The 26,241-nt window shown below is 45.2% G+C and overlaps 2 non-coding genes across 2 annotated transcripts; one reads left to right on the forward strand and one right to left on the reverse strand.

Moving 5' to 3' along the window:
* Nucleotides 1-1,369: 1,369 nt before the first annotated feature.
* trnal-caa (transfer RNA leucine (anticodon CAA)) lies at nucleotides 1,370-1,483 on the reverse strand. Its single transcript has 2 exons — nucleotides 1,446-1,483; nucleotides 1,370-1,404 (listed from the first exon to the last, which is right to left on the reverse strand). It is a non-coding gene; the product is annotated as a tRNA-Leu (tRNA).
* A 4,476-nt stretch (nucleotides 1,484-5,959) lies between these two features.
* trnac-gca (transfer RNA cysteine (anticodon GCA)) lies at nucleotides 5,960-6,031 on the forward strand. The gene has a single exon. It is a non-coding gene; the product is annotated as a tRNA-Cys (tRNA).
* The last annotated feature ends 20,210 nt before the right edge of the window (nucleotides 6,032-26,241 follow it).

A 26,241-nucleotide genomic window follows, 5' to 3' on the forward strand; every position in this document is an offset into this window, starting at 1 on the left:
ACTACATGCCAGATAAACAGCTGAATTTCGCAATAGTGTGAATGACTGCTTTGTTCAGAGGGTATACATACAGACACACACTATATCCTGGAATTTTGAATGAATAAGGACGTGATGCATTTTCTCAGGTTGCCGAGCATGTGCGGAATCAGAGCGTACAGCATCACAGCACTGGAATTGTGCTGCACCCCGTTCAGGCCATCCTCCAGAGAAAGGATGTCGAGGATTCGGAGAGTGTGCGGAAGAGCATCACCAAGATGACACCTGAATTAGACGGTTTGTGCAATAACGAGAGTTTAGTCAAACTTGTATTTTTTTTCTCTGGAGCATCGGAGGTGAGGCGGAATCTGATACACGTTTCTTAGATTTTCATGCAAAAATAATAGTAGAGCACGCGAAAGTTATCTCCATTCCAGGGCTTACATGTCTGAAAACGATCCCCTCTTAGGGCATACATTTCAACTAAGAGGGAATCGTTTTACACAAGATATGGCAGCACCCCATCACTCTATGTCGGCAAGACCAACGAGTGATAGTTGTCTTCAGCAGAGGGAACACCAAAGTTTCTCGAGCTAGTTCTCTTTGGAGGATCAGAGGCGGGGCGCGTCTGTAACTTTAAATTGTTGGAATGACTATTTCCTCTACTTTCTTAGGAGACTGCGGTGATTCAGAATGACATAAAAAAACCTTGATGAACTTCTATGGATGTGTCGTAGAGAGTATATTGTCTGTCTGCATCAAGACGTGGTACGGAAATACCGTACCTTTGAAGGAAAATCTTTAAAAAGTTAGTGAATTCGGCTCAGTTCATCACGGGAAATGCACTCCCAAACATTAAGCAGATCTACATAAAAAGATGTATTCGGTAAACAGCATCCACTGTCAGAGGTCGTCACCATCCTGCCATGTTCTTCTGCGTTGCTGCCATCGGGTAGATGGTACAAGAGTCTCAGGACTCGCACCGCCACGTTCAGGAACAGTTACTTCCTATCAGCAATCAGACCTTTGATCAACAGGTGATAATGTACGCTCACGTGCCCATCCATTAAATAAACTGACAACCAATGATTTCGCTTCAGAAACATTTCTATATTGAACAGCTGAGTATGCCAGGAAGAGCTCAGCAGACCAGACAGCATCTGTGGAAAAGTGTAAGCAGTCGGCGTTTCGGGCCGAGATGCTTCACCGTGAACTTTTTCTCTGAATAAATCACTTACCCAAAATTCAGTGTAGGGTGATCTATTGGAATGTGATGAACAGTGTCAAAAACATAATCTTATCCTCCAACAGTTTTTCTAATCCACCTCAACAGCCCAGGTTTTGTTTGCAGAAATAACGTCACCTCGATTGAATGCTGAAAGACAAATTATGTCAGGAGTGGGATTCGAACACACGACCCCAGATGGAGACCAGAACCCTCCCGGTTGACGGAAGGACTTTCATTCCTTGAGTCTGGCGCCTTAGACCACTCGGCCACCCTGACTTTTGATGTGTGTTTGAGAACGGAATAAATGCCTGATTTGTAAGAAAAGTCATATCCACACAATCACATATATCATCCTGTCAATCGGAAATGAAAGCGATAGTGTTACAGTTTGCTCAGGTTAAGCAGCTTCTGTGGAAAGTAAAAACTGGGTGGGAGTTGATCGGAACAATGTCAACAGAAACTGAACGCAGGAGGTTCAATTATAGACTGCAACGCTGCTTTACAGATGGGTGTTGGTAAGTAGACTATAAGGCCCAATAATCTGATGATTTTGGATTAAAGCGATGATGTGACAAGGATCACAAGAAAATGAGACATCGTGCGGAAAGGCCGTTCGGTCAACTGTGTTTGTTTCATCATTCCATCATGGATGAGTTATGACAGTCAGAATGTTTTTCAGGCTTGTAGGTCAATGTTTAATCTGAGAGAGGAGACGGAAACAGGGTCTTTTGGACGTTAGAACAGCGGCATTTCTGAGAGTTGAGACGCTTAACAGAACGTAATTCGCCCAGGTTCTCTGATCCAGTATTAAAGGCACAGAACACATTAAAGTAAGTCAGGGACAAGCGGGCGGCCACCGTCTAAATGGAAGGCTCCTCGCGGGATGTGGAAGGCGGGGAGACCTCCGGAGTTCCTGCTGACGACACCTGCGAGAAGTGCTCACAGCTGCCGCTAGTAACAATCCGCCCTATGGCGTGATACACTAGGACATATAGAGTGGTAGATACACCCACGGTGCAGGCCACAGGGAACTGTGGGACAGTCAGGAAGAGGAAAGGATTTAAAGAGGCAGTGCAGACTATCCCTATGGCCATCACCATCAGAAACATCAGGATGCGGTTTGTGGTTGGATGACCTGGTAGGGAAAAGCCACAGCGGTCGGACCTCTGGCACTGAGTCTGGTTTTCTGACTCAAAAGGGATTGGGAAGACAGATTCCAAGATGGTATGTTACTTCCCGGGTGCGGGGTTCCGGGACAACGCGGATCAAATCCTGAACATTGTTCAGCAGGAGCGTGAGCAGGCAGCGGTTGTGGACCGTTTAGGTACAAGTGACATCGGAGTGACGACTTTCTGCAATGGAAATTCAGAGAGTTAGGTGCTGAGGTGGAGGGCAGGATCTTCGGGGTTGTGACAGCGACACGTGTCGCGTCCTAATGAGGCGAAGAATGGAAATATGATAGAGATTAACACGTGTCTAAGGGTTTGGTGTAGGAGACAGGCCATACGATTTTTCAATCACTGATCTCTCTTCCAGGGAAGCTGAGACCTGTGGATAAAGACGGTTTGTGCGTGAACTGGAAGTGTAGTAAGATCTTGTCGGAAGGTTAGCTAGCGCTGCATGATGAAGTATAAACAACATTTACAGGGAAATTGGAACCAGGGTGCCAGAACTGCTGGTGCAGAAATTGTGGAGACATGTTGATAAGATCTCACACAACGTCAGGAATGCTATCATTGAGCAAGGTCCGACTAGCGGCCTGAGGTGCGTATATTTCATGGCAGAAGCATCTGAGAATAAGCCGGTGAACTCACTGCTTGGATCAAAACCTGGAATCATGGAATCTTAGCCGATAATGAGACTGGGTTGCAGCAGAGTCTGGTCTGGCAGTTCAATATTTCGGGGTTCCATTGCTTTTGAAGTGAGAGAGCGGGATGGACTAAAGGAGAAGAGCAGAGTTAATAGTCATGGAAAATTCTCGGCTGTCTTCTGTCATTGCAGATGCTGAGTTCGACTAATCCAGGTCCCTCTCCTCCGCGTGGTCGTTTATACGCGCTGAAAGGCACGGACAGACGCGCAATGGGTGAAACTGTAAACAAGGAAAGGTATGATCACGTTAATGGGGATAGATTACTGCCCACTCAATGGTCAAGAGTATTTAGACGGCCAACTTTGTGGAGATATAGCTGTGTATTGCAGGAGCATTACGGTTGTGAGAGTACGTTTTTAAGATTCCGCACGTTCATTGTTAATTCCACATTTGTAAAGGACAAGATGGGTAGGTGATCATTCAGAATATTTTATCTTCTTTTGTGCGTTGACGAACCAACGAGAGAGTGCGCGATACGTGATCTGCTATGATGAAAGAAATGAAACAGGACAAGAGATTGAAACTTGATTTAACGAACACTTTGTAACTCGTGATCACAATGCTATTGGTTTCAATTTAAACATGGAAAAAAGATCCTTCTAGTCCGTGCGTTGAGATTTTTCATTGGGGAAGTTCAATTTGGACCGGATTGAAAAACATTTAGCGATTGTCGATTGGGGCAGGATATTTTCTGGTAAGAGGGACGCGTTCAGAAAAGAAAATCGGAGCGCAGAAAGCTCGCATGGGACTGTCAGAAATAAAGAGAGAGACAACAAGAGTGAATAACCTTGGTTTTCAAGAGTAATGATGCTTTGGCACCTCGCTCCCGATGCCGGAGGACACGGACGAGTTCCCTCACTGTGATTTGGCTGCTGTTTTCCCGAATGACACGTAGACCTCTGGTGAAAAGTTTGTGGTGTGGAGGCCACTAAATGAGCCTAATCCGGCCAGTTTGTTATGACTTCAAATCATTCCAACAGATTTTTGAGGCCACGTTTTCCCTTGATGGAACCATGCTGTCTCTGGTCGACGTTATCATGTGACTCCAAGTCCCCTGAGACTTCATCGTTAATGATTGACTCCAACATTTTCTCAACAGGTGTGGTCAGACTAAGCGGCTGAGAATCTTCCTGTCTTCTGACCATCCATGCTTGAAGTGTGAAGTGATATTTGCAATTTTCCAGTCTTTCGAAAAAATTCTAGAACCGAGCGGTTGTTGCAAGATCGTCACTAATAACCCACCATGTCTTCAGCCAACGCTTTTTGAACTCTGGGGTGCACAGCATCTGGTCCCTCCAGTTTACCTTTAGACTCTTGAGTTAGTCACTTACCATCTCTCCGGTCATGGTAACTTCACACACTTCATAACCCTGACACCCGGAACTTCCGTCACGAGGCTGGTGTTTTCCAGACTGAAGACTGATGCAAAATACTGTTTAGTTCGTCCGTTATTTCAAGGTCCCACAGTGCTACATCTTCAGCATCGCTGTCAGCGATCCGATGTTCAAACTCAATACTTTCTTTACTTTTTGTATCAAAAGAAAATGTTGGTAACTTTGATAATATGATAATATTATTAGTCAGTTTACTTTCGTACTCTATATTTACCTTCATAATGCTTTTCCAGTACTCTAACTACAAACTAATATTGCTCAATTATACTTTTTATTACTCAATTGCTCTTTTGCTTTTTATGTTGGTTTTGAAATCTCGTATTAAGACCTTAAGATATAAGAAAGAAGTAGGCCATGTGGCCTATTCAGGCTGCTTTGCCAGTCAGTCATGGACTGATCCCAAACTTCCATCATTCTTACGATCCTGTCCCTTCACTCCATAACTTTTGAGGCCCTGGAACCCATCTATCGCTGATAAATACGCCGAGTGGCCTGGCCTCCACATACCCTCGTGGCAACAAATGCCACAGATTACCACGCTCTGACGAAGCAAATTTCTCCTCATCTCAGTTCTAAATGGACGTCCTTCAATCTTGAAGTCGTGCCCTCTTGTGCTAGAATCCCCTACAATGGGAAATATCTTCGCCATATCTGATCTGAGCCATTTTAACATTCGGAATGTTTATATGATATCCAGTTCATTCTCCTGAACTCCATTGAATACAACCCCAGAGCTGCCAAAATTTCCTCATACGGTAACCATTTCATTTCTCGAATCAATAAGGTGAATCTTCACTGAACCATCACCAATAGGAGTATACCTTTTCTAAAATAAGAGCCGCAAATTGCGCAGAATACTCCAATGTGGTCTCATGAGTGCCCTATAGTGCCTCAACATCACATCCCTGCTCTTATATACTATACATCGAGACATTAATGCCAACAGTGCATTTGACTTCTTCAGAAACGTTTCAACTTGGAGGCTAACCTTTAGGGTATCCTGCCCAATAAATCCCAAGTCCCTTTGAGCTCTGTATTTTGAATTCTCTTTCCATCCAAATAATCGTATGCACTTTTTTTTTCCTTCAGAATGCACGGCCATACAATTTCCAACATTGTATTTCCATTTCCGGTCCTTTGCCTATTCCCCTAAACTATCTAAGTCGCTCTGCGCGCTCTCTGTTTCCTCGACACTACCCGCTCCTCACTTATGCTGCACAGGTGAAACACCACTGGTAACCGGCACCCAGAGCAGTCGCGCAGGAGTTTCCTTTCAGAAAGCTATACAGGCTTTGTCCGGTCTTGTCATGAGCCTGCAGGTACTCCGTAATCTCATCCCTAACATCGATTCCGACAACTTCCCAACCACTGATAACTGGCTAACAGGCCTTCTTAAATAGTGAAATAACGTTTGCAATTTTCCTGTCATCCAGTACGCCAGAATCTATCGAATGTTAATGCCTCCATAATCTGTATTATTAAAAATGTAGGGGTATAGCTCAGTGGTAGAGCATATGACTGCAGATCAAGAGTTCCCTGGTTCAAATCCAGGTGCCCCATTCAAAAAGGAACTGACCACAGCGATGATATAGGATGTAATTTCATTGATTGGAGTTTAATGGCGATAGGTGTGAGGTGATAAATTTTGCTAGGACTAATCAAAATAGGCCATACCTGGTAAATGGTAGGGCATTGAGGAATGCAGCAGAACAAACTGATCTTGGAATAATGATGCATAGTTCCCTGAAGGTGGAATCTCATTAAGATAGGGTGGTGAAGAAAGCTTTTGGTATGCTGGCCTTAATAAATTAGAAAATTGAGTATATTGAGAATTGGGATGTAATGTTATAATGTACAAGTCATTGGTGAGGCCAAAGTTGGAGTATTGTGTACAATTCTAGTCACCGAGTTATAGGAAAGATATCAACAAAATAGTGAGAGTACAGAGATTTACTAGAATGTTACCTGGGTTTCAGCACCTTAGTTACAGGGAAAGGCTGAACAAGTTAGGTCTTTATTCTTTGGAGCATAGAAGGTTGAGGCGGGACTTGATAGAGGTATTTAACATTACGAGGGGGATAGATAAAGTTGACGTGGATAGGTTTTTGCCATTGAGTGTGGGGGAGATTAAACCAAGAGGACTTGAGTTGAGAGTTAAGGGGCAAAAGCTTAGGGGTAACACGAGGGGCATCTTCTTTACTCAGAGAGTGGCAACTGTGTGGATCGAACTTCCAGTAGAAGTGGTAGAGACAGGTTCGATATTGTCCTTTGAAAAATGGATAGTTATATGGACAAGAAAGGAATGTAAGTTTATTGACTGAGTGCAGGTCGGTGGGACTAGCTGAGTGTAACCATTCGGCACGGACTAGAAGGGCCCAGATGGCCTTTTTTCCGTGCTGTAATTGTTATATGGTTACATGATTAATCTCTCCCGCTACTTTCGTCAGAACCCAAGGGTGCATTCCATCAGGTCCAGGAGCAGGTAGCTTCCTGAGCACCTTCTCAGTCGTAATTTTTCCTGCACAAACTTCACTTCCCTGGCGCTCTTGAATGTCCGGTATACTGCAGACGTCTTCTACTGTGAACACTGATGCAAAATACACATTCGGTTCCTCTGTCATCTCTGCATCTCTAATTGCAATATCTCCCTCGTCATTTTCTATTAATCCTCTATCTACCCTCTACTCTCTTTTATCCTTAATGTACTTAAAACAGATTAGAATCTTCATTGATATTAGTCACCAGCTTACTCTTGTAATTCATCGTTTCCTTCCAAATAACCTTTTGTTTACTTCCGCAAGTTCTTACAAGTTCCCCAATGTTCTATCTTCCCACTAGCTGTGGCTTCCTTTTATGCCCCCTCTTTTGCTTTTACTTCGCCTGTGACTTCACTTGTCAGCCACGGTAGTGTCCTTCCTCCCTTTGAAAATGTATCATTATTTTTCTTCCCTGCAAATGTCCCTTTCCAGTCAGCTTCGGCCAGTTTCCCTCCCATGCCATTGTAATTTCCTTTATTCCACTGACTTACGGACACGTTGGATTTTATTTTTCCCTCTCAAATATCAATATGAACTTGATAATAATGTGATCTCTGTTCCCTCAGGTCTCCTTAACCTTGAGCTCTCTTACGATCTGCGATCATTGCACAACACCCAAACCAACACAGTCGATCCGCTAGTGGGCTCAATAAAAAGCTGTACTAAAGAAAATCAGCCCTTAAAAATTCTACAATTGTCTCTCTTGAGGTCCAGTACTGACCTTGTTTTCCCAATCCGCTTTCATGTTAATATTCCCAATGATTATCCTGACATTGCCTTTCTGACACGCATCTTCTATTTCCTGCTGTAATTGGTCGGCCAACAGGCTGTTTGGACGCCTGTATATAACTGTCATGAGGGTCCCTTTACACTTGCCATTTCTTACTCAACCCGTGGAGACTCTACACCTTCCAATCCTATGTCACCACTTTCCAATGATTCAATATTATTTCTTATCCACAGAGCCACAGCACCCCTTCTGCCTACTAACCTATCTTTCCGATATACAGTATATCCTTGGACGTTCAGCTCCCGATGGCAGCCATCCCTTAGCCAAGTTTCAGAGATAGCCACAGCGTCATATTTGCCAATCTGCAGCTGAATTTTCAGATCGTCCATTTTATTCCTCATGCTGCGTGCACTCATCCTACTTAACGTGGACCTGTTCAGGCATATCAGTCTGTTCTAGTTGTGCTCACATTTGTCAAGATCTTTCTTAATCGTGAATACTGAGAAAAAATATTCATTAAGGACTTTTCCTACCTCTCCAAAACAAGACCCATATTTCCTCTGTTATTCCTGACCTGTCCTGTCGTGACACACGTAACCCTTCAGTTCCCACATACGTCGAAAACGCCTTGGGTATTTAATCTCCTTCCTAGCGATATTTTAACCCTTTCTGATCGTAGATTGCTTGCGCTCTAACACTAGGAATGCGTTGCGCAGCTCTGCTGTGCCGCCGGCTCTCCGCACTCACTCGGCCAAGCACTGCCGCTTTCTGAGACCGGTTCTCTGCTGACCAAAACAATCCTGTCAATAAAGGCACAGAACTTTCCCCTCAGCTCTCTCTGTTTCACCTTTCAGTAACGAGGTCTGGTTCGTTGCCATTGGCGAAATGGATTGCCCACAAATGTGAGGACGAGCCCTGGATCGCCCGCCTTGCTTCGTATCAATCACCGCTTTCGGTACGCTCTCCGCTAACAACGTGTTCAGGTACCGCTATTCAGTAATCACAGCAATGGCCTGTTCACCCAGCCTGGCCTCTGCACCCTGTAACTAACATGTGACGGATCATCACCCACTCTCACAGTAACCGCAATGTGCCGAGATTGGGAGACCTTTTCGAGGACTTCCCGACACCATGGTCCTCCACTGACACAAGAACATCGGCCCGCGTTCATATGGGAAGCAGTCCTGAGAAAACTGTGCCCATGTCGGCGTGGGGCGCCGCCTCACGCTGAACAGACACATGTGTTGTGCCCCGGGGTGTTTTGTATTCCTGGTGCAAAAGTGAGATCCGGAACACATTAAAAACCCGGGCCACGCAGGTTCACGCTTTGGGTTTTAAGGGATGTCTGTGTCTTCTCGGGGAACGTACTAGGGAAGATGAAGGTCACAGGCCCGTCTTGTCTGACCGCATGGGTTGTCAGCGCTGGAGCGGTGCACACACTGGGCAGAATGGGCAGCGGGTGTTCGATGTGATCTACCGCTGTCTCGACGCAACTACAATAATTCTCCTGTGCTCAGATGATGGAAAGGGTTAACGTTTTCCGGTGTTCACATTCTCTGGTCTCTGTACTGACTATACACTATCCCGCTGATCGCTGCCCCGCCGTAGTACAACCGTTACTCCATCCAGCTGCATGACTCAATAAAGCTGACGCTGTTTTCATTAAACTTGTCTCCGTCTCTTGACAGAAGATCTCTGCCTTCGGTACCGGCGAGCCTTTGGGAAGTCTGCGGAGCCCCACCGGGCGCATTTAGGAGCCTGCTCCCAAAGCAGAGAATGCAGTGGCCTGAAACAGCCCATCCCGCTTCCCTGCCAACGCCGAGCCACTCTGACGCAACTACCACATGCTGGTGAAGCCGGCTGGAGTGTGGGGCTGTGAGAATGCAGGGGCACACCGACACGGAGAATGTTTCCAGTGAGATTTCTCTCAAGGGCCCGTTGGGCTAAACAATCTCCCGGCATGATGATATCACCTGGGGGGCATGATGAAATCACCACGGGGACAGTCACCGAACCCATCTCACTCGGAGACAGCAACACCAGGGATGGAAGACAGGGGCGGTGGGTGTGTGGAACGCAAGGTCATTAGTGGTCACTGTGGAGAGAGGACCACTTACTGCGGGACAACGAGAAGAAGGCTGAGAGTGAGAGCGGGAGGCGGAGATAAATGACTGCTCCGGGAGAGAAAAGGGTAGGGCCCAGTAAGGGTGAAAGCTCCGAAATGTAATTAGTAACGGTCGTGAGATGTGGGGGGTGATAGAGGTGACTATGGAGTGATTGGAGTATATGGGGTGGGGGACGTTTTGAGAGATCGGTTAGCGAGTGTCTAGGGAAGAAGTGGCGTGTGGTTGACTGCGGGAAGTGCGGGGTGCATTTGCCTATGGAGGTGATTGGGTGGGTGTGGTGGCATTCCTAAAGACCGATCAGCGAAGGGCCTGGGGGAGAGCGGAGTGTGTTTGACGATGGGAAGGGGAGGGGAGCTGGACGTTAATACGGAGCTGCTTGTGGGAATTTAGGTGGCGGTCGGAGTGTTCGGTCAGCGAAAGTCCGGGGAGTGAGCGGTGTCGGGTTGAGAGTGGGAAGGGAGGTGTGACTGCTGCAGGTGACAGTAGAGGTGACATGTCGGTACGGGTGGCGTTCAGAGAGATCAGTCAGCGAGCATCCAGCGGCTGTGGCGTGGGGATGATTAACGTGTGGCTTATGGTGGGAAACTCGGCTTAATATCACAATCCTATGTCTGGAGTTTGCTGTTTTACAGTAGCAGTTCAGTAAAATAAATACTGAATTGTGCTCTTAAAGTAAGTGTTTTAAGATAAGTATGTAAATCTTAAGCAAAGGGTAAATAGTGACAGTGTAGAGGGGGTTTATTGTCCAGTAAGAAACCTGCTGCTGGAAAGAAATACACCGACCCTGAAACTGGGAATGTGGGTCTTCAGACTCCGTCCAGTTCTCATTGATAGTGGCATTGAGAAGAGGGTATGTACAGGACTGAATATCCTTATTGATGGATGCCCCATTTCTAATCATCCCTCTTCGACGCCAGAGAGTCTGGTTCCCGACATGCACTTGGCTGAGATTTCTGCAGCTTTTTTTTGTTATTTTTAGTGGAAGTTCTGCCGGGTGATCATTGCAGGTTCAGGGTGGAGTTGCCGTTTTGGGAGATTCAGTGCTCACTCTGCCCGTTAACGCAGTGAGGGTCATGGAGGAAACCGGCAGCTTGTGATCCAAAGTACCCTGACACCGCGTCCCTGCACGGTTCTCCCAAATCTTACAGTAGATCACAGCCGAGAATGCCACTCGAAAACTCAGCGCTGCCATGCCGTTCTCTGGGACGATGGATAATGAAACCTTATTAACAGTCTTGTATATTCCGGTACCCTATTGGCATCAGATCCCCGATTATTTAAATATTCAGCTGTCTGCGCAGCTTCCCTATGCTTCACTCTTCCCCATGGACCGATCCGATTACCACCACCTCCAGTAGCTCGGGGGTTAGAAGATTCCGCAGATAAGATCATGAGATAGAAGAGTAGAACAAAGCCAATTGTGCCAGCGTGTCTGCTTCGCCTTTTGATCATGGCGAATTCATTGTCCCTCCCAATCGCTGTCTACCTTCGCCCGCTTCCGTTCACGTTGTACAATGTATCAAAGTCAGACTTAAATATACTCAATTAACTCGCCTCCACTGTTGATTATGGCAATGAATTCCACAATTTCACCAAGTTCTGGCTAAAGAAAATCGCTCTCCACTCCATCCCTCTATTATGAGGCTATATCCTCCTAAAAAGAGATTTCACTGCCCTATAAATCCGCAACCCTGTCTCCTGCAGCGGTTCCTCAGCCACAGATTCATCTGCCGAATTATCCTTTCCTTATGCTCTCTGTCGTGCGGCACAGGAAGGCCTCCAAAGATAACTACCGTGGATGTCCTGTTTTTCCGCTTTCAGAGAAACATGCATATTAACATAGAAACATAGAAAACCTGCTGCATAATGCAGGTCCCTGGGCCAACAAAGTTCTGCCAAACATGTCCCTACCTTAGAAATTGATAGGCTTACCCATGGCTCTCTATTTCTCTAAGTTCCATGTGCCTGTCCAAAAGTCTTTTAAAAAACCCTATCAAATCCGCCTACTCCACCGTCGCCGGCAGCCCATTCCACGCAGTCACCAGTCTCTGAGTAAAAACCTTACCCCTGACATCTCCTCTGTACGTCCTCCCCAGTACCTTAAAGCTGTGTCCTCTTGTGGCAACCATTTTAGCCCTGGGGAAAAAAGACAAAAAAATGACTATCCACATGATCAATGCTTCTCGCAACCTAAAAACTCTCTTCAGTACCTCTTAATCTTTTTCTGTTGATGTTATTCGTACTGAGAGGTAGCAAGACATCCGGCTGCCGACACTTCCACTTCAGAACGCCATGGACCCGATCTGAGACATCTCTGATCCTGGCAGCTGAGAGGTAACAGACCATCCGGGAGTCTCTGTCGCGCGGACAGAATCCCTTCTCTGCTCCTCGGACGTTTTAATCTCCTTTCAACTCTGTAGTCCCCTTCATTACTCTTCATTTCTGAGCTGCAGCGCCAGATTCGCTGCCAGAAACCCGGTCGCTGCGAACCCCGTCCCTCCCTTGTAGGCAGTCATCAACGGTATGTACAGTGTAATATCTCAGAGGGGAACGGGTACAGATTACTCTGCTCTGGCTCCCATTTCCTTTCCTTCGTCTGACAATAACCCGGCGACCTCCCTCCTGCAATATAGCGACGACTACATCTCTGTAGCTCCTACCTATAACCATTCTCTTTTGTGAGCCAAAATTCATCGAGCTACAGCGCAAGTTGTTTAATCTGTTTTCAGGAGAGCTACAGTTCGATGTTTTTGATGCTAATGTGGTTATCTGGGAGACCACATCTGCCGCACGGAACAAAACACTGCCACCGGAGACATTCTCTCTGCACCATTGTGCGTTCATGGACGAGGAATGAAGAATTATGAAGAAAAATAGAAACACACCTAATAATTAGCTCACCTAAACCTAATACCGCCGAAGCATGATGATCCAACAACACTCACAACAATGCCCTTACCCAGAATGGCCGCCCCGCAGTGTTGACGCTAATTTTACTCAACCTTTCTAATGAATCCCGCTCAGTTATTGCCCGCAGTCTAGCTGAAAAAAAAATCCGGCTCTTAAAATTTGAGAGCGGACCTGAAGGTCGCAGTTTAAATCTGAAAATCTCCCCCGAATTTCCGCCTTTTAAATCTTGAATGGGGATCTGATTGTACTGGTAAACTAAAGGTTTTCACACTGTTTCCTAAAATCATGAAGCTCAGCTTCTCCACTGCCACATTACTTCCGTTTCGACAACAGTCAGGGTCGGGAGTGGTGTTCTGCACAATATGTCTGGATAGATAGATAGTTAGACAGATAGATAGATAGATAGATAGATAGATAGATAGATAGATAGACAGACAGACAGACAGACAGATAGACAGATAGATAGAAAGATAGATAGATAGATAGATAGATAGATAGATAGATAGATAGATAGATAGATAGATAGATAGATAGATAGATAGATAGATAGATAGATAGATAGATAGATAGATAGATAGATAGATACATAGATAGATAGATAGATAGATAGATAGATAGATAGATAGATAGATAGATAGATAGATAGATAGATAGATAGATAGATAGATAGATAGATAGATAGATAGATAGATAGATAGATAGATAGATAGATAGATAGATAGATAGATAGATAGATAGATAGATAGATAGATCGACGAATACGTACATAAGCCGAATGGCCCGCAGTTAGGTACTGGGATATTGCGTGCAAAGAGAGGCATCAGGAAGGGAAAGGCTGGCACCTCAATGTTCCTGGATGCCATACGACCATAACGCGATGCTATATTGAAGCAGAATCTGCCCATTCGGCCCACCGAATCTGCTTCGCCATTTATTCATGGATAATCCATTACCTCAAGCCTCAGACTCGTGCCTTCTTCCTATAATCCTTTACACGTCTGTAAACCCTTGTCTTGAATATTCTCGATTTATATATTCTCAGCCGCCTGTAGAAACGCGTTCTACAGATTCACGTCTCGGCCTACATGTATTCCTCTTCTTCACATTCCAAATGTTTGGACCAATACTGTGAGACTGTGCCCTCTGGTCCGAGATCCCCCACCATAGTATCGTCCTCTCCAGGTCGAGTCCTTTTAGCATCGACGGGACCAATGGTTCCATTTACTCTCAAGGAAATACTTACTCTTCACGTACATCCTCGAAACCGAAGAATGCCCTGGGAAATGACTGAAATCCAAAAAAAAATTACTCCCTGCTGCTCTCCCACCATCCCGTCACTTGCTCTTTCAGGAAGCATCAGGGTTGACCGCCAACAGACATGTAACAGCAAACCCCAGGAAGAGTGACCATGTACTGCAGGTCAACAAATCTATTATTCACCCGGTAATTTCGACATGCCTCATTCTCTCACTCTTACTAACAGGGAGCGAGAGGATTCCCCGCTTCCACAGGGAGAGGGGAGGAAAACACAGGACATCTATAATGATGTTCCCTGAAACTGAGGGCCAGAGTTAGTGAGAAGGATTCGATAGATTTAGTCTCAACCTAACTGAGACTTTCCTTCATCGGGAACGGTGATGAACAACACTCAGGAGACCCGCTGATGGGTACATGGATGGGAGGGAGATGAAAAGCGACGCTTCTGGTGTAGGTCGATAGTACTAGACCAGACCATAGGCCGTCACACTTCAGAAGATCCAGGCGCTCTACTTATGTGTGTGGTGTTCGATAGCTCTACATCCTATCCCTAAGCGTCCTCTCCAGTAACTTTTCAAACTCTGATGTGAGATTCAACAATGTATATTTTCTTGCATTATATATTCCACGTCTTAAATAATAGAATGACATTTGACCCAGCTTTTCTGGGATCTTATGTTTGGCTGCGTGAACACTGGACAAGACGGAGCAATCTCAACTCCTGCCGCTCTCTGAATAAAATGTGATATACACAGTGGGCCTTGGGGAATTACCCAGCTCACTGATCTTTTACACTATATTTTTAGTGATTTCGTACTGACAAAAAGAAAACCGGTTTTGATGTAAAGCAAAGTAAACGATTCTTCACAGAGTCTTCCAGCACGGAAAAGACCCTCCAGCGCATGCGCCCATGCGATTTAGGGGTACATTCAAAGTAGTTCAAGTCCCAGAAGAGCTGGGTCAAAGGCAGCTAGATGTGACTTCCTTCCACCCTAGTAATGATGCAAAGATCATCACCAGAGACTAAACAATCTTTTTCCTCGTTTCTCGGTCCCGGTGATATATTCAACTTAATACCTTTCAAATGCCTCAAGACGCCCTTTTTCTTAATCTCGTTAAGTTCTGCTACCTCGTCCGACTCTATGCAAACGCTGCCACTACTGCACCTGACTGTTCCTTTTCTGACACGGTTTATCTTCTTGCTCTTCATCTACGTTACCTTGGGGTTTTCCTTAATCCTGCTCACCAAGACCTTCAGATTGTTCTAGCTCTCCTAATTATTTTCTTCAGCTCCTTCGCGGCAAGCTTGTAATTACCTAGAACTCTGTAAGTATCTAGATTTTTTGTTTGAAACTGTCGCAAGTTTTCTTATCTTCGAATCGAGATTCTTCCCATCTTTTGCACACCATGGTTCTTTCACCTTCAATTCATCCTGTCTCGAGGGAACATGAAAATTGTGAAGGACATGGATATGTTCCCTGCCATATTTCTGCCGTGCATTTCCCTGAGAAAGTCTGGTTCAGTGTGAGAGTATTGGGTTATTCAGTACCTGACATTCTCTAGTATAGTGTAACAGTGTGGATTTCATACTGTACCTCGCAGTCTCTTCTGCAGTGTGAGTGTTTGGAGTTCATTGTGTATCTTTCGGTCTCTGATATCACCTGAGAGTGAAGGGATCGTATTTTTTCTTTTTGCTTTTGTCCCATAAATCTGACATTAAATCATCCTGTATAATTAGCAGCATTTTTTATTCAAACTACATTTTGCACAACTATACCAAGCTACCTCCAGATGACACCTCCAAATTCATTATACACACTGACCGCCGAACGATAGTAGTTATTTTGGAATAGTACTGCAAAAGTCTTTCAGGCGGAAATAGGACAACCGGCTGACAATGTCAATGTTCACACCTAATTATTAACATACGCTATTGCATGAACTTCAGTAGTTCTAGATTCGGAACGGTTCTACGTTATTCAATTATGTAACTGTGGTCGTAGTAGTTGAATTACGGAATGCGGAGTGACGTATTACCGCTGTAGAGAAAGGTAGATGATAAGGTGCAACATCAAAAGTAGACAGATAGTGAAGCCAATATTATATTATACATCATATAATTATAAATACATTCTATAATAGTATAATAAATATTGTAATTAAGCCCCGTAACACGCGTTTTCAGGGTGATGTCGTATTCACTCCTGTACCTTTGCTACCTTTTCCCCCGGAATTGTGGTAGGAGAGTAGTTTTGAGTATTTTCAAACTGCTGTTCGCAGATATTTGACAAATAAAGGTCTAAAAGTTTCCAGAAGTTATACCGCGATCTGGAGTTTGGATTCTTAAGAATTCATGCCTGACGTTGAAAGTAGAAGTGTGCTTGCACATCACATCTTCCTAATGTTAATGTTACTGTGCCTGTATGTCCCTTTGGCGGAATTGCAAGACTGCGCACAACACTACATGTTTATGCAAGCTCGTGTTTCTATAGATCCAGCAGAGCTACCTGCTCTGGCATTCACTACCGTCAGTCAACAGAATCATATTTCAATTCGGCTGCTAAATTGCCCAATAAACTGGGCGCTTACCTTCAGAGATCTGTCCATGTGCTCTCCCGGATCCCTCTGGTCCACCATTGTACTTCACATTCCACCATTTGGTATGGATCTCCTGGCCTTACGTAGACATTTTGTCTGCATTGTGTCTGCACTTGTGCATTGCTCTGCATCCTCCAGATTTCAAGGGGAAAGTTTCTCGTTTTACATCTATCTGTGATCTTATAGAACCTAGAAGAGTACAGCACATTACAGGCCCTTCGAGCCACAATGTTGTGCAGACCCTCAAACCCTGCCTCACACATAACCCCACCCCAACTTAAATTCCTCCATCTACCTGCCTATTAGTCTCTTAACCTTCTCTAGTGTATCTGCCCCCACCACTGACTCAGACAGTGCATTCCACGCACCAACCACTCTGAGTAAAAGACCTTCCTCTAATATCCCCTTTTAACGTTCCACCCCTTATCATAAAGCCATGTCCTGTTGCACTGAGCAGTGGTGCTCTGGGGAAGAGGCGCTGGCTGTCCACTCTGTCTATTGCTCTTAATTTCTTGTACACCTCTATCATGTCTCCTATCATCCTCCATCTCTCCAAAGAGTAAAGCCCTAGGTCCCTCAACCTCTGATCATAATCCATACTCTCTAAACCAGGCAGCACCCTGGTAAATCTCCTCTGTAATCCTCATGACTTTTTAAATTTCAAACATCAAACATACCCTCCTCCCCTCCAAGAACAAACATACGAATATTAATTAATATCCTATCAGAATGTTAATTCGGAATGATTACCATTTGTGGAAAATGTAATTCAGCCTCAGCCCATTGCCCTGTACAGACTGTGTTTGCAAAATGGCTGAATTTTGTCACAGTGCATTGCGAGTAGGCAGAAGCTGCGAGCTCCCGTGACGGTAGGTAAACGGACCCTGCAATCAGAAAAGCTGCGAGTTGTTGTAATTTGTACAAACAGTGTTGGAGATCTAAACGTATATTTCCAATGTAACATAATCCCACAGGACTCTCCACAACAAACTTACTATTCCTAAAGGATTGAACAGAAATGAGGTATGATTTTCGCTCCAGGGAGAACTCCTTTCGACACACGGGGTGGAATGGCAGAACAACCCACTGTGAGTGAAATCGCATTCCCAGTACACCAGTCCCACCCAGCCACAGTGAGGAAATTCACCTGGTTCCGGAACTGGTGAGAGTTGTTCCTGGAATCTGGCACCGGCTCTTGCTGCTCCACATCCAAGAACAAACGATCCATTCTGACCATGAAAAGGGAGTCAGACTCAGAAGGTCATAGCTGCCACCGATATGGCACTAACACTGAACACGGTAATTTCCCTGTCACCCATCTCCTCTTTCCTCCTTCTGTCACCGATGCACTCAATGGACGGTATCCAGCTGCCAATGAACGTGCCATTCAGCTCGCGTTGGGTCAATGAAAAGCGGGCTGTGAGGTCACATTTTACTCCTGGTATTCAAAACTTGGGTCCGAATATTGTTCCGATACCACCGGTGTCAGAGCGCAGCAGATTTTAAGTCAGATTCTCAGACAACAGCCCGAGTGAAATGACACTATTGATGACTTCTGTCTGTACTAAACTATACGAATTTATTTAAGTTCAAAGTCTGACTGCAATTATTGGCGGTTCTCCTATGGTTAATCCCTTCAGCGACAAGTATACCGATTTGGATAGAACAGGGTGGGGTTGATGACCCATTAGGGCACAACAGCAGCTGTAGAAATGGAGCTGGCTCTAAGGCGCTGTATATAAGGGTAAAGTCAGGCAGTATTGTAGTGATAGGCGACTCGATAGTTAGGGGGACAGCCAGTAGACTCTATGACAGCAAATACACAAGGTTGGTGTGCTGCTTCCGGGACGCAAGGTTCCAGGATGCATCGGAGTGGTTCAAGGATATCATCAAGCTGAAAGCTGAACAGTCAGAGCTTGTGAAGTGTGTTGGCATGAATGACACAGGCAAAATGAGGAAGAGCTTCACGCAGTGAGTATGTAGAGTTGGGAATGTGACTGAACAGAAGGACCTCCATACGTACCTGTCTCCGGATTACTTCTGCTGAATCGAGCTGGCGCAAGTCGGAATGGTATGAATGTGTGTCTGAGGGACGATAGTGCAGGCTGCCGGGTGTTAACTCCTTGGGCCATTGGAATGCTTTTTCGGGGAATGGGTGATCCGTACATGAGGGACGGATTCCATCGGAACTGGAGAAGAACTAATGGTAAACACAAAGTACACCGCAGATGCTGTGGTTAAGTCAACACGTACAAACACGCTGGATGAACTCAGCAGGTTATTGTCCCTGCAAGCGTAAGTGCTGCACCTGTCCCGACACCTCCTCTCTTACCACAATTCAGGTCCCCAAACTGACCTTCCAGGTGAGGCAACACTTTACTTGTGAGTCTGCTGGGGTCAACTATTACATCCGGTGCTCCAGGTGCGGCCTCCTCTACATCGGCAATACCCAGCGCAGATTGGGGGACCGCTTTGTCGGGCACCTCCTCCCCGTCCGCCACAACAGACAGGACCCGCCGGTTGCCACCTACTTAAACTCTGCTTCTCATTCCCATTCGAATATGTCCATACATGGCATCCTCTATTGCCATGATAAGGCCAAACTCAGGTTGGAGGAGCAACAACTCATATACAGGCTGGGCAGTCTCCAGCCCCTTGTTATGAACATCGAATTCTCCAACTTACTTTAATTCCCTCCCTCTACCTTGCCCCATCCCACTTCCACTCTGCCTCTTCTAGCTGCCTATCACTTCTCATGACTCTGCCCTCTTCTACTACCCATAGAGCTTTTCCCCTTAGATTCCTTCTTCACCTCTCCTGCCTATCCCCACACCTTGATTTTTCCTCTGATTAGTTTTATTTTTTTACCTGGCAGCTACTAGCCTTCTCCTTCCCACCTTCCCTCCACCTTAGTTATAGGGCCCCTGCACCCTCCCTCTTCAGTCCTGACGAAGCGTCTCGGCCCGAAACGGTAACTTCTCGCTTCAGCGGATGCTGCCCGACCGGCTGAGTTCAACTAGCGTGTTTGTCTGGGGAACTAATACCCTGGCCGGAAGGTTGGACTGCTTGTCGAGGGTTTAAACTAATTTTCCCATGGGCTAGGAACGTGAGCACTGGATCAAAACATGAAGAAAGGCGGAGGCAAAATTCAATTAAGATATTTGATGGGTTGAAATGAGACTTTTAATGCGACGAATACATTACAGAGTCCAGACTGAGAGAGGGACAAGAATGGATGATGACTATTCGTAAGGTTAGAACGCGCAGAGGTGGAGGTAAAAGAACGTGGAGTTGTACTTCTAATCAGGGACAATATTACAGTGCCTTACATTTACCTACGGACTTGGCCCCTACATCTGTCCGTCACATTCTCGACTGCCTGGATAAATAAAAATTCTTCCTTACGTCCTTTGTAAAAGTTCGCCACTGAATTCTGAGGTTGTCCCCTTTAGTTCTGGACACATCATCACTAGCAATATCCTCTGCACATCCATCTTATCCGCGGCTGTACGGGGTTTTGCTGTCTAGTTGTTTTAAAGGACTGTCTCCTCATAACATGCTGCCAACAGTTGCAAAGATCTCCGCCCTTACAATCTAGTGCTAGCTCTTGACGTGGTCTCTGCCCTTGGGACATGGTGTTAGTTGTAATAAAGGTCTCTACTCTTATAGTACGATGCCGTTGTCGTAAAGATCTATATCCTTACAGTGCGTTTCCATTTGTGGTAAAGATGTGTACCTTGCAGTGCGGAGTAAGCTGTTGTAAAGATCAATAGCCTTACAGACTATTGCAAAGATGTCTGTCTTCGGTCTGGTGCCAACTCTTTTAGAGGTGTGCGTCCTCCCCATACATGTTGTTGCAAATTCTAATGCAACTAGAACACAATACTGATGATGTTTGTCTTTTTTTAATCGCAGTTGCAGTGCAAAACTGGGATTGTCCAGATATTGGTATTCAGTGTTATGTTTTGAAAACAAATCTACTCTTTTATTGGAGTCTTGCACTGGTCTGTGCCCTTACTGACCGGTGCATCCTCTGGCAGCTGGGTATGCTTCGAATACAGTGTAAGTGACTTTACAGACGTGTGCCCTTATTTAATAAACTGATCTTGTAGGCCCAGATAGATTACAATTCCCCTGGAGATCAGACTAAGTGTTTGATGGTATTAGTAGCTACGGAATCACTGTGGGTGGGGTAGATCATCCAGCTACAACGACATTCATATCGACCCGTTCCCCATTTTCTTCCGACTGCACTACAGGTTTATTTGCCTAAATAACGTTCCCAGTTCCTCATCGAGCATGCTGATTGCTTGTTCCCCCCAACCCTGCAGGCACTGTGCTCCGGTCGAGAACGACAGTCATCGACCCATTGATCCGTTGCCCACTGGGCCTCAATTTATTGACCAATAAACTGGGAACAGTACAGCACAGGTACAGCTCCCTCTACGCAATATCTGTTTACTGACCATGACGACAATGTATACTGAATGTTTGCCTGGATGATAGATGGATAGATAGATAGATAGATAGATAGATAGATAGATAGATAGATAGATAGATAGATAGATAGATAGATAGATAGATAGATAGATAGATAGATAGATAGATAGATAGATAGATAGATAGATAGATAGATAGATAGATAGATAGATAGATAGATAGATAGATAGATAGATAGATACTTTATTCATCCCCAAGGGGAAATTCAACATTTTCCAGTGTCCCATGCACTTATGGTAGCAAAACTAATTACATACAGTATTTAACTCAGTATAAATATGATATGCATCTAAAATCACCCTCCCAAAAAGCATTAATAAATAGCTTTTAAAAAGTTCTTAAATAGTTTACTAAAGTGCATTGAGTGGTAACTTAAGCTCAGTCCTAACCCCGGCACTTTAACATGTCTTGGCCCTGGTGGTTGAATTGTATAGCCGAATGGCGTTGGGGAGTAATGATCTCTTCATTCTGTCTGAGAGGCATTGCATTGACAGCAACCTGCCGCTGAAGCTGCTTCTCTGTCTCTGGATGGTGCTGTGCAGAGTATGTTCAGGGTTTTCCATGATTGACCGTAGCCTACTCAGCGCCCTCCGCTCTGCCACCGATGTCATACTCTCCAGTTCTATGCCCACGACAGAGCCCGCTTTCCTTACCAGCTTATTAAGACGTGAGGCGTCCCTCTTCTTAATGCTGTCTCCCCAGCACGCCACCACAAAGAAGAGGGCGCTCTCCACAACTAACCGACAGAACATCTTCAGCATCTCACTACAAACATTGAATGACGCCAGACTTCTTAGGAAGTACAGTCGACTCTGTGCTTTCCTGCACAGGGCATCTGTGTTGGCAGTCCAGTCTAGCTTCTCGTCTAACTGCACTCCCAGATACTTGTAGGTCTTAACCTGCTCCACACATTCTCCATTAATGATCACTGGCTCCATATGAGGCCTAGATCTCCTAAAGTCCACCAACATCTCCTTGGTCTTGGTATATTGAGACGCAGATAGCTTGAGTTGCACCATTTCACAAAATCCTGTATCAGTTTCCTATACTCTTCCTCCTGACCATTCCTGACACACCCCACTATGGCCATGTCATCAGCAAACTTCTGCACATGGCAGGACCCCGAGTTATATTGGGTGAACAGGACCGTAGAGAGCACGGTCCCCTGCGGCGCTCCTGTACTGCTGACCACCGTGTCAGACCTACAGTCTCCCAACCGCACATACTGAGGTCTGTCTGTCAAGTAGTCTGTTATCCAAGCCACCATGTGTGAGTCTACTCCCATCTCCGTTAGTTTGTGCCTTAAGATCCTGGGCTGGATGGTGTTAAAGGCAATAGAGAGGTCCAGGAATGCAATCCTCATAGCACCACTGACCCTGTCCAGGTGAGAGAGGAATTTGTGCAGCAAGTACGTGATAGCATCCTCCACTCCCACCTTCTCCTGATACGCAAACTGACGAGGATCCCGGGCGTGCCTGGTTTGTGGCCTCAGATTCTGTATTATCAGCCGCTTCATGGTCTTCATCACGTGCGGCTTGAAAGCAACAGGTCTGAAGTCATTCAGCTCCCTTGTTTGTGGTTTCTTCGGGGCCTTCAGGATGAGGCCTGTGTCCCCAGTGGACTGAATCCCCCAAAGGACTGCACAACTTAATACACAACACCATCTCCTTCTCAGTATCAGTACGTCTGAAAATATCACTATACTCCCTCCCTGACCTCACTTTTCTCCATGTCATTCTCCTTAGTGAACTCCAATGAATGCAAATGAATAATTTTGTGTATCATATGCTAACTCTGGCAGCAGCCATAGACTCATTCTTTGATCTTGTGTGGTCCAGTGCTCTGCGAGATTACTTACTTGTTCAACTTATCCAGAGGGAATAGTTGCAGAATTGTTTTTTTATTGAACAACAGAATGAGCGATTTTAATTGCCAACCTTAACCCCACATATCACTATAGCCATCAAACACCCTGCAACCCCTGAACTACTCGAACTCCTGCTTCCGACTTCACAGGAGTTAAACCGCACTCAGTTTAATTCTATCTAATACTAATGCTATTGGACAACTTCATTCCATTCAGGCTGGATTTATAATATTTCCTTCATCGTTAAAACAAAGTTTGACCCGTTTCCCACCCCTACGCCCGGTACGACCGAGTATGTCGTAATCTGGTTGGTTTCGCAGGTACCTCCCTCTCCGTGGGCAATGCATAAAAAATGTGAACCGCGTACATTGCGCCCCACCACACGAAGCCCAATGCTATTCTAACCTCTGTACGGTCATCCGAGGCAGTGGAAGGCATGAAGCCTATCATAAAAGCACTTTCGGATCAGGAAGTGCTGCTACCAACCTGTGGTCCTTGTAATTTTCCTGTTTTACCGCTTCCAAAACCAGGTTGTGATAATGAGTGACTTGTTTTTACAATACTTAATGGTTATTAACAAATTTATCTATACCTCCCGTCGTAGCCGATACCAACGTCATTCACTCCAGTATTCCTGTCACATCGGAATGTTATTCTGTTGTGGATCCTGTTCAGGTCTTACTGCATAAGGATAGTCAGTAGTTGTTTATTTTTACTTACAGTGACAGTGGGAAGTGAATTGGACAAGGTTGTATCATGGGTAAACTGAGAGCCTCTCTCTTTATACCGCAGGTAAATACTAGATTTATGCACCTTGCGGTTTCCAGGGGAAGTAGAACTTTCCAAAGTTACATTATCTTCTTGTTGCCTCTCCCACCCTGGTTAATCATGAAAAAAAAATGTTGCTTTATTGAGAAACATGGACTAAAAGAGGTCACGGGGTAACCCTCGATAAACTGCAGGACACTCCACAGTATTTAGAGCACATACTTTCGTAAGGAACTCGGCAACAGGCAAAAGAACAAATTGCAGCTTTTACTAATGAAGCACCTCCCCGCTCCCGAACTGAAATGCTTCCCGTTTTGGGAATTTTCAATTAATGTCGACATTGGATTACTGAATATCGACTGATGGAGGCTCCTCTTCGACAAGCCGCATTACTGAGCATGTCCGCCAAAATGCAACAGACTCAGGAAATGAAGGCAGCCTTCAATACTCTTAACACCGCTTTGTCAACTGCCTCAGCTCTGGGCATATCTGACTATCCAGCTCATTTCCAATTATTTGTGAATGTACAACAAGGGTTTGCTAGTTGCATTTTAACACGTTGACATGGGGGCCTCAGCCCACCCATTCCATATTATTCTGCACAATTACAACATTTGTAAGAGGCATGCCAGGTTGTCTAAGATCTGTCGCTGACACTGCAATCACGGTAGAAAAGTCCAATCCTATTGTGCTGGATCACCTTGTTGAAGGGTCGAGGACCGAAACGTCTCTTTTCCATATATGCTGCTTGGCCTGCTGAGTTCTCCAGGATATTGTGTGTATTACCTTGATTTCTAGCATCTGCAGGTTTGTCTTGTTTGTGATTGTACTCAGAGAGCAGTCAGCATCAGGAGGATATGGGATGCATTCACACAACCGAATTAAGCCCAGGTCATTGCCATCTCTGGAATGCGATGGTCTTGCCGGACAGTTTTCTTGTAGTCGTTAAACCACTCAAGCTGCATGAGTTATACCGGTGTTGTATAACGCCAATCGGCTGCAGGGCGGTGTATCAGTGAGACGGAGCTTGAAATGCAAAAGAATGAGTAATGTTCCGTCAGCAAGCGGTACCACATCATTTAAAGAAATTATGTAAAAAACAGTGTATTTCAATCCTCAGACTCGAGGTGTTTGATGCATTTTTCTTGTGATGAACGGTAAGCTCAGATGATCAAATATTAATTAACATTCCAACCGACTCGACCTTCCCAGCTGAGCGTTTCCAGTAATTTCCGTGTTTAAATCGGATTTCAAATATTTATTACAGTTCCAGATAAAACTCAGTTAGATCCAGAGAGAGAGAGAGAGAGAGACAGAGAGAGAGAGAGAGAGAGAGAGAGAGAGAGAGAGAGAGAGAGAGAGAGAGAGAGAGAGAGAGAGAGAGAGAGAGAGAGAGAGAGAGAGAGAGAGAGAGAGAGAGAGAGAGAGAGAGAGAGAGAGAGAGAGAGAGAGAGAGAGAGAGAGAGAGAGAGAGAGAGAATGAGAGAGAGAATACAAAAACGAGCAACATTTTCCCGTGGCCTTGGAATTTTATTACAGTTCAGCGTACACCTATTATCAGTGTAAATATATACACTACATACAACAAAGAGATTTATTTTGTTCAGTAGGGACCGGGCGAGTGGACAGAATAGAAGGCGAAGTAAGAAAACAGAATATCACGAGGCCTTGGGACGTGAACGGAGGTAAAGCCGAAAATATGCTGGGACAAAGAGAGAAACGTCCGGAGATGGAGCCGGAGTTGAAAAAGAAAAAAAAAAGAAAACATCTGCGTATTTTAGAGAGCTCAGCTGTTCGCGGTTGTTCTACATATCGGCAGTCAGATATAGAGGGAACGTGGTGTTTGAGTCCTGTCTACTGCAGAACGAAACTGGTCGCTCTATGATTTAACATAATTAGTTAACATTTTCAGCGGGTATTTCACCGCGTTCTTCAGCTCCTCTCTGAACTTGCTCTGAGTCACGGCGTAAATACATGTGTTGGTGCAGGAGCTGAGGATCTGCAGCATCGTCGCCGTGGAGTCTGCGATATAAACAGGACCCACGGCCGAGTAGCGAGTGATTTGTGTAATCCACTGGTAGATATCAATTACCACTCGTGTTAACCACAGAAATATAAAACTCCCGGTTATACTCAACAGTAAAACGACCGATTTCCTTCGGTTCTCTGTCTCTGGGTCCTTGTCATTCTTTCCGTTGTTGCGGCCCCGGAGCCCCAAGCGGACTTTATTGGCGAAAAAAATTCGTCTAACGGTCAGAACATTGAAAAATAAAATCAGAAACAACGGGAGACAAGGCATTAAAATGCGATGAATCATCTCAAATGCGGCCCACGAGGGGGACGTAGAGAAGCTCGCTTTGATCACGCAACCATAGAAAACTCCATTAATTATCTTCGTAGGTTGTAATGTAAAGTAGAAAGGGATACTTTCTAAACAGCCCAGGACACTCACTGTCCCGATAACCAGAGCCGCCGTT

Source organism: Hypanus sabinus, unplaced genomic scaffold (genome assembly GCF_030144855.1).
Source record: "Hypanus sabinus isolate sHypSab1 unplaced genomic scaffold, sHypSab1.hap1 scaffold_815, whole genome shotgun sequence".
NCBI classification, from domain to species: Eukaryota; Metazoa; Chordata; class Chondrichthyes; order Myliobatiformes; family Dasyatidae; genus Hypanus; species Hypanus sabinus.